We start from the raw sequence: 8,303 nt of genomic DNA, 5'->3' as shown, positions 1-8,303 counted from the left end.
TAGCTATATATATATGTACATATAGATATTTCTCTATTTCTGTCTGAGTAAAAACAATTACTCTTCTGTTCGCCACATTTCTATAGAAACAGAAAGTGAGACGGCTTTTGATGTACTGTGTAGTTGTTGAGATTCTCTAGTACAACAATTCCACTCATACATATATAATTTTTTTGTTTTATATGTAGCTGGTTCGAGATCTTTCTGTCAAAGCTTCAAACTGCATATATATATATGTATAATTAATGTAATATATGTGTACGTACGTACTGTAAGTAAATATAATGATGAGAATAGATTTTATTGTCTAACCCAAAAAAACTCCCCAACTATATATATACATATATAGATATTTCCATTTCTGTCTGAGTCCACATTTTTTAAACAGAGCTTGAAAACGAAAACAAACTCTGTAAGTAAATATAATGATGAGTCAACATTTCTATATTTATTGATTCCTACACGCACACCATAAAATATTGTATCAGATATAGGGTGGGTCGTTTTCCCTGCAAAATGAAAACGAAAACTGTCTAACAAAAAAAAACCAACGGAAAGCATCTCTTTGACCACCATAAAATATATGTACATATTTCTCCATCTGTGTAGCTGTTGAGATTCTCTTTGTAGTACAACATTTCAACTCCTACATATATAATTTTTTTGTTTTATATATCTACTCCTTCGATATATAGCTTCATTAGTATATTGTGTAAATTTCACGTAAGTATGTAATCATGAATGCAGGTTTCTCCACCAACTACTTGTCTCGTGTGTGATCGCTCCCTCAGGCTCAGAACCTCTTCGCTCCTCAAGGTTGGTGTGTTTTCTTATATTTTGTCACGAGTATAATGCGTGTATATATACATATATTATTTTCATCCATGTAACTTGTTGGAGAACTCATCATTTCTGCTTTTGATATCTTTGATTTTTGCAGACTAACAACGTAAGCTTGCTTGAGAAGAGGGCACCTTCGGATTTAAATAAATGTAAATAAATATAATAATGAGAATGAGATTTCATTGTCAAACCAAAAAAAACCAACGCAAATAAAATCAAGCCATTTACTATTTCTTTATGGTATCAGAGCCTCACAAAACCAACGCAAATAAGATCAAGCTATTCATGGCAAATAAGATCAAGCTATTTATTATTTCTTCATGGTATCAGAACCTCACGGCAAATACCCTTTTTTTTTTTCCTTGTACAGAGTCAGATGATTGGTTTTTATGATTGGTTGTAAAACTTATGCAGTTAATAAATTTATTTATGAAATGCCTATATGGTCATACAAGATAATACCATGATTTACCTATCAGTCACAACTTTCTTCTTCAAGAGAAGTAATTTTGATGTAAGAATAGATGTATACATAGATGAATATACAGGGATAAGTTCAATGCACACATATTTTTACACCGAGATAAACAGTGCTCGATCAAATGGTTGAAATTAAAGCACATGTTATAAATTATATTTACATAGGTGGAATATTTTTATTTTCCAGTTTTAACAGTGTTCATCACGGCATAAAAATATGTGCAAAAATTTATGTATCCCAAATATAAATATATACACTTATATGTGTATGAAAAAACTCAAAAGAAGACAGCCAAAAATGTTGCAGAAATTTGCAAGACATACAACAGTGTCTCTTAAGGTGAGTCATGTTGCAGTGTCTATAGATGAAAACCTCTACACTAGACTGTGGCTGGGCAAGACGAATACCATCATCAATTATTGAAGCATGGTTGAACGCATCAGAAAAAATGGCAACCCTTTCATGCTCCAAAGGCTTTGAGGCAGAGGCAGAGGCCAGGAGAAAGCCAACATTGCCCAACGTTACCATCAAGGCCATATTGATATTAGCAGCAAACCCTACCCCATAATAAAGTTCAAACAAGATCATCATCAGTTTGCAGTTGAAATACCAAATTGAGGAAATGTCAAATATGAAGGAAAAAAAAGATCATACAAGAAACCATGGATATGATATTGAATCTAATTTGATTTCAACCCAACAATGTATCATGCATCTTTTCTTATTCAACAATAAGAAAAAAGCTGCATTGGTCAGGGGAGGGGAGGGGGCACAGGCACAGGATCATTTCCTTCTCCATCAGCTCAAAGCAGATATGTTTAAAAACAACCAAACACAAGTATCTCTAATGCACCTTATACATACCTCTTTCTTCTTTTTAAGTCTGCCAAGCATGACTCGAGTAGCCGATGGTAATTGGTATATCCACATATTAGAGCAGAACCTCGAGGGCCCATTCCATGTTTCAGCGCTGCCTGATTAATCATTACAAAAAGAATCTATTAGCTTGAGAAAACGCATAACTACGAAGCAAGACTAAACCATTCCTTCCACAAAAGATAAAATCATCAAACCTTTGCAGCAGCAGCTTTTCCAATAGTAGGATGTGAGCTCAACCCCAAGTAATCATTTCCAGAAAATAAAAGTAGCAGCTTCTTGAAACTCTGAGGACGTTCCCCTGTTTTAGGATTAGCTAAAACATCTCTACTATCGTCAGCCTCATCCCCTGGAGACCCCAAAAGCATAAAGGTAAAACATTCAAATTTCGAAATTATTAAGATAATAGAGCTACTATTGTTTGTTATCACGGATTACATGGTTTATCTTAACTTGGGACAGAGTTGAAAGAAGAAATGTGATGGACCCAATTCTGGAAGGTGGCATCTGAAATCTCAATCTCAACGGAGGAAGGGTCCCATGTATGCAATTCGTCGAACACCTGGAATTCATCTTGAATGGGTGATTTTGAGGAAGCAGTGTTGATGGGGTGTTCTGGTTCATTGCAGAGGTAAATGGGTCTGAGAGAACGGAGGAGTTGAGTTGCAAAGAGTCGAGCTTTGAAAGAGCCTCTTCAATCCAGTAATCCCATAAGCTCATTGTGGTCGTTTGCAGAGAGAGAGAAGAGAGTTGAGTAGTTGGACTTGGAGAGAAGAGAGTTTATTATTTATCTAATATTATCTATGATTATTAATAATGTGTAATTTATATGTGACTTGTATTAAAAAGGAAAGAAAGAAAGAAAAAAAAAAAGAGTGGAAGAACGTACCATTACAACCCGGACTGAGTAGAGGTGCTCCGGGGATTCGGGAGGGAGCTTGGCATGGGAAAGCTCATAGAAGTAGCCTTCTTCAATGTCGTCGTTTTCAAGCACCGCCATTAAAGCTGAAAGCTGAAAAAAAAAATGTATAAAAATATATATAACAGAAAAGTATTTGTTTTTCCTAAGACAGAAATAGAGAAATATCCATATATAAATATATAGCTAAAGAAAATCGGCTTTGCTTTAAGTTAATTTTTTAATATGAAATTTAAATGAATATGAAATCTAAATTTTATATTTATTATTAAAGAAAAAAAAAATTATAGTGGTAAAAAGAGATTTTTTGTGTGTAATTTTTTTTTAATAATAAATATAAAATTCTTTTTTTTTAATAATAAATATAAAAAAATCTTTTTTTACAACCATAATTTTTAATTTTTTGTTCTTTAACAATAAATATAAAATTCGGATTTCATATTAAAAAAAACCAACGCAAAGCAAAACGACTATCTCTAGTTATATATATAAACATTTCTCCATTTCTATCTTAGTAAAAACAAATAACAAATACTGTTTTAATATGTTCTGTCTTTCACTCCACTTTCGGCTTCAAGCTTCAATGGCAGTGCTTGAAGCTAAACGAGAACCATTAATTGATACCTGCAGTTGAGAGTTGCAGCTCTTCAAGTTCAAATGTTGATGAATTATCAACACCAGGAGGAGACATTTTTGATTGTCATGCGCATTTGTTGAACGATATGTTCCTATTTCGGTAACACAACCCAAACTTCCATTTAAGGCCGATGACCCAATACCTCTACCTTCATCACATGTTGATTTTTGCCGACTAACTAGTGTAGATAGGTTCTCCTCCTGAAAGAGAAAAATTACACAGATAAAGCTTATTCAATTTCAGTCTAATTAACCTGAATTAAGAATAGCTAACACAACAGGTATGTATGTATACCCTTGATTTGTTAACCCATTTTCCATCAACCCAATCCAAGTGAAAGCGCAGTTGAGTGTGATCAAACTTCATCTCCTTCTTCTACACCCCAAAAGCAACAGCAACACCATACTTTCTGTGTTGAAGAATTTTGGTGACCTCCCCAACTGACCAACCCAAATCACAAAAAGCATCCACCTTCTCCCACAACTCAAAATCTTTATCATCCTCACTCATTTTTGGAGGTTGGGGTCGAATCATCTCCAGTTGTGCTACAGAAACTTTCTCAGCATAATCTTTATTTGTCGTCTTATACTTCACCAGAACAGAAGTTGAGGCCCTCATTTTCAGTACTCATGAGTTTCACTTCCACTGTTGTTCCTGGTCTGAATTTCGAATACTTATTTTCCTGCAAACAATCATTTTTTTTTTCCAAAATAGAAAAAGCATTATCATTATTATATATACTTAAACAAAGCCTTGAACAAGTTGAAAGAAACAAAAAGATAGTCTGGAAATACACTCTTATCGCACAAACTAAGTCGTTTTACCCAGAAAATAGAGAAGTGAAAAACTTTTTTCTTTTAAAGGAAAATGCATGTCTAGATAGCAGAGATTATATATAGCTCAATACAAAGTTGAAGCCTTTGAAAAATGCAGGTCTAGATAGCACAGATTATATATAGCTCAATACAAAGTTGAAGCCTTTGAAAACCCTAGAACGAAAACCAGAAACATATTCTTTCTTTGCTTTGAGAGGAGTACAATACCTATTTTCCAGACCGTACCCATTTCTTATCGACCCAATCCCAGTGGGGTCGGAGCTGAGAGCGGTTGCAGTAGAGAAGATCAGGTGGGATGGCGAAGCGAACAGTGTATAGTTGTCGTTTTCGACGTTGATGATGACTCCGGTCCACCAGATATCGTGGTGCAAGGCATCAACGACGTCGTTTTGCGCAAATGGCTTATCGGGCTCCGTGTCAGGTGGAGGAGGAGTTGGCCTGACGAAAAAGCTGTCGATCTTCTCAACAAGAAGCTCCTTGCCGTCGTCGGCGAGCATGTGTGGATATCGAACGACGACCTTTGAGTTGTCGTTTTTGGTACGCTTCGTCTTCTTCTGGACGGGAGAGAGAGAGAGAGAGGGAGAAGGATTGAGAGTATGGGTCGGTGGTTCGAGAATGACGTACGGCGGAGAACCAGGCGTTCTGAAACCCATCTTCCTTGCTCCAGACCTCGACTGTGGAACCTTCCCTCCATTTCTACTAACTGTGTGTGTGTGTGTGAGTAGTAGAGTAAGAGTTTTGCTTGAAACTGAAGAAAACGGTGAAGATGAAAACGAAGAAGAAGAAGAGTCTTGACTTAAAAGACTGAGTTGAGTTGACTACTCACAGTGAAAAGGAAAAGAAGGTTTTTTTAATCTAAAACTGACGTAGTGATACCTAGGCCTAGCTACTCATTACAATTATCTCTCAAACAAAATCATAGCATAGCATTTGATCAAGCACGTGTCACTATACTAAAATTAATTTAAAATAATACCTTACCACGTGTCATATTTTTATTGGCCAGCTAATAATAATTTTTTTAAAATTGATTTTATAAAATTAATTAACAAATACATTTTAAAATTACAAAAATACTCAAAAATATATTTAAATTAAGAGAAATTATCATTTTTCGCCCTGCCCTTCCGAGATTACACCTCTTACCACTTTCAACATTGGGTTTCTAAAAATACTAAAAATAAGCGTCGGTTTTTTTTTTTTTTTTAAATCAGTAAAAAATGGCTCTTATAAGTCTATTTTTAGTCAAAATTTTCTTGATAAAGAAAAAGATACCCTCACTTAATTTTCATTAATAAATTTTCTTTTCATGCATATAATCTATAAAATAAAAATATATTTTTTAAGCTTTTGGATTTTTTTATTTAACTTTAGATATGTTTTTGTAATGTATTTTAGTATTAAAATTTATAATAATTATTACAATATAAAAATGTTGTATAAAATGTGCATTCATTGAATTTATATTCATATATAAACATTAACATGATAATAAAATAAAACTCAAATAAAAGAATAAAATATTAGTAATAAATATATAAGAAACGATTACAACGCATCACTTTTTTTTGTAATATTGGTACATCTTTTTTCTATTCGGTACCTAAATAGTTATAATCCCCAAAAAAATTATATGACGGTGTACATTGTAGGTATTTAGAATATCCTGCAAATTTTCAAGAAATTCTGAATAGTTTACGAAGCCGAAAACAAAGTTCAAACTGTCAAATTTTACACACGTATACAAAAAAATAGACACACGTGCAACAGACAGTTTAGACCATGTTTCGGTACCATAATTTATTCAGAAATTCTTGAAATTTTGTAGGATGTTCTATATAGCTATGATGTACACCATCATATAAAAAAATTTAGGATTATAACTATTCAGGTGCCGAAATAGAAAAATGATGCACCGGTATTGCAAAAAAAGATGCGTTGCAGTCGCTCCCTAAATCTATAGTAATATATAGAAGTGTAGATGATTAATTAGTTTAGGAATATTCCCTATTCATAAAAGATTCCTTAGTGTATTTTATCTTTTGTCTTTTGCATTTTGATTGTTTCACTTTCTTCTTTATTAGTAATGAATTTCTAATTTGCATTTTAATTGTCTTTTGCACTTAGATAATTACTTTTTGTTTTTATTGCTTTTTATTGTTTCCATTGGCCATTATTTATTTAGATATTATTATTTTTCCACTGCGTTTTATTGATAATTATTTTTCAAAGATAATTGTATTTTCTCTTAAATACAATAAAGACTATTAATAATTAATCCTCTTAAATAGTTGTTTTGTTTATCAATCATTTTTGCCCTATTATAACATATGTTAGCTGATTTTTTATATATATTTAATTTAATAGATAAATATCAAATAAATATGTGTCCAACATTCTGTTTAAATTTTAATTATGGTATTTTAAATTATTCATAATTTCTTAAAAATTTGTAAAAAATTTCTTGTAACTACATTATACACTGTCATGTAAAAATAAATATATTTGCAACTTATCAGTACTAAAGTACCTATAAATAATAATTAAAAATAATCATTACTATAGTGGTACCCATATATATAATACATGATCTTAATTTTTATTAAAATTTTCATTAATTATATTTAAAAAGAAAAGATGTTATATTTTTTTATTACTTATAATCATGTATATAAATATAAATATATTCATATTTAATAGCACCAAACATTATAAATACATTATATATATATATATCGTGTGTACAAATATTACTATCAATTTTTGCATTATGCTTTGATATTATCCTCCAGAAATTTATATCCATAAAGTCCTAGGTAGTTTTCAAAATAATATTATTTATTATTCATCCTTGTTACTAAATATATATTTGCAAAATTAAATTATATAATTGTCATAAATATAAATAAACAATACGATAATAAAGTGGTATAAAATCTACCAAACACCCATTAAATCTTTTGATTTAAGCTATATTCACAATTTTGGAAAATAAATATTAATCTTTTATTTAGGTAGTACCTCGTCGAAGAGGGCTTCCAGCTCCTCGGAAGCGGCCGCCTCCCTATGCTGAGCTTGATCCCTCTTTTGTTTGGTCGCGTCTGCTAGTGTCGCAGCCTCCACAGCCCTGATGTGTTCCAGGGCCAGCTCCTCCCTCAGTGCGGGGTCTTTCTCGCATTGTATCCCCCGGAGGCTTAGGGCCTGGATCGTTTGATGGGTCGCGAGCATCCCGATCACTCAGAGGTTGTCAGTGGTGATGTAGCCCCCCACATCCAAATCCTCTGCGCTTAGCTTGGAGTAAAGTTTCTTCCTGTCCAAGATGAACTGGGTGAGGGGAGTCTGGGCATAGGGTCCTACCGCACAAGACAATGAGTTGAGAGTGAGGAATAAGAAACCAAGAAAAAAAAAAGAAAAAAGGGAAGCCAGGGATCGGGAAACCACTTACCCACTCGCTGGAAGTCCAACATCAACGTGGGGTTCTTTTCTATAAGAAACCCGGACGTCACGAACCAGTAATGTTTGACGTCCGGGGGATGCTTCCAGGTGCTAGTAGGAGCATGGTAGTTGCCCCGCGATTTAAGCATGTAGAAGTCGTCCAGGGTCTTGTCCTTGACGTTGACTTGCGGCTCCAGCTTGTAGAAGTACAAGACTTTTGCCGGGGTTGGCTCCGGGATCTCCTTCGTGACATAGAAGATGCGCCATCCCGCAAGC

At 33.6% G+C, this 8,303-nt stretch overlaps 1 long non-coding RNA gene across 1 annotated transcript; it reads right to left on the bottom strand.

The window, feature by feature from the left end:
* Positions 1-1,338: 1,338 nt before the first annotated feature.
* On the bottom strand, positions 1,339-5,412 carry LOC133805024 (uncharacterized). The gene is made up of 7 exons (XR_009878762.1): positions 4,800-5,412; positions 4,051-4,438; positions 3,744-3,956; positions 2,654-3,212; positions 2,398-2,549; positions 2,189-2,298; positions 1,339-1,881 (listed from the first exon to the last, which is right to left on the bottom strand). It is a non-coding gene; the product is annotated as an uncharacterized LOC133805024 (long non-coding RNA).
* Between the last annotated feature and the right edge of the window lie 2,891 nt (positions 5,413-8,303).

Source organism: Humulus lupulus, chromosome X (assembly GCF_963169125.1).
Source record: "Humulus lupulus chromosome X, drHumLupu1.1, whole genome shotgun sequence".
Classification (NCBI taxonomy): domain Eukaryota; kingdom Viridiplantae; phylum Streptophyta; class Magnoliopsida; order Rosales; family Cannabaceae; genus Humulus; species Humulus lupulus.
The sequence above is the reverse complement of the archived record's forward strand: the minus strand, read 5'-3'. Positions and strand labels throughout refer to the sequence as shown.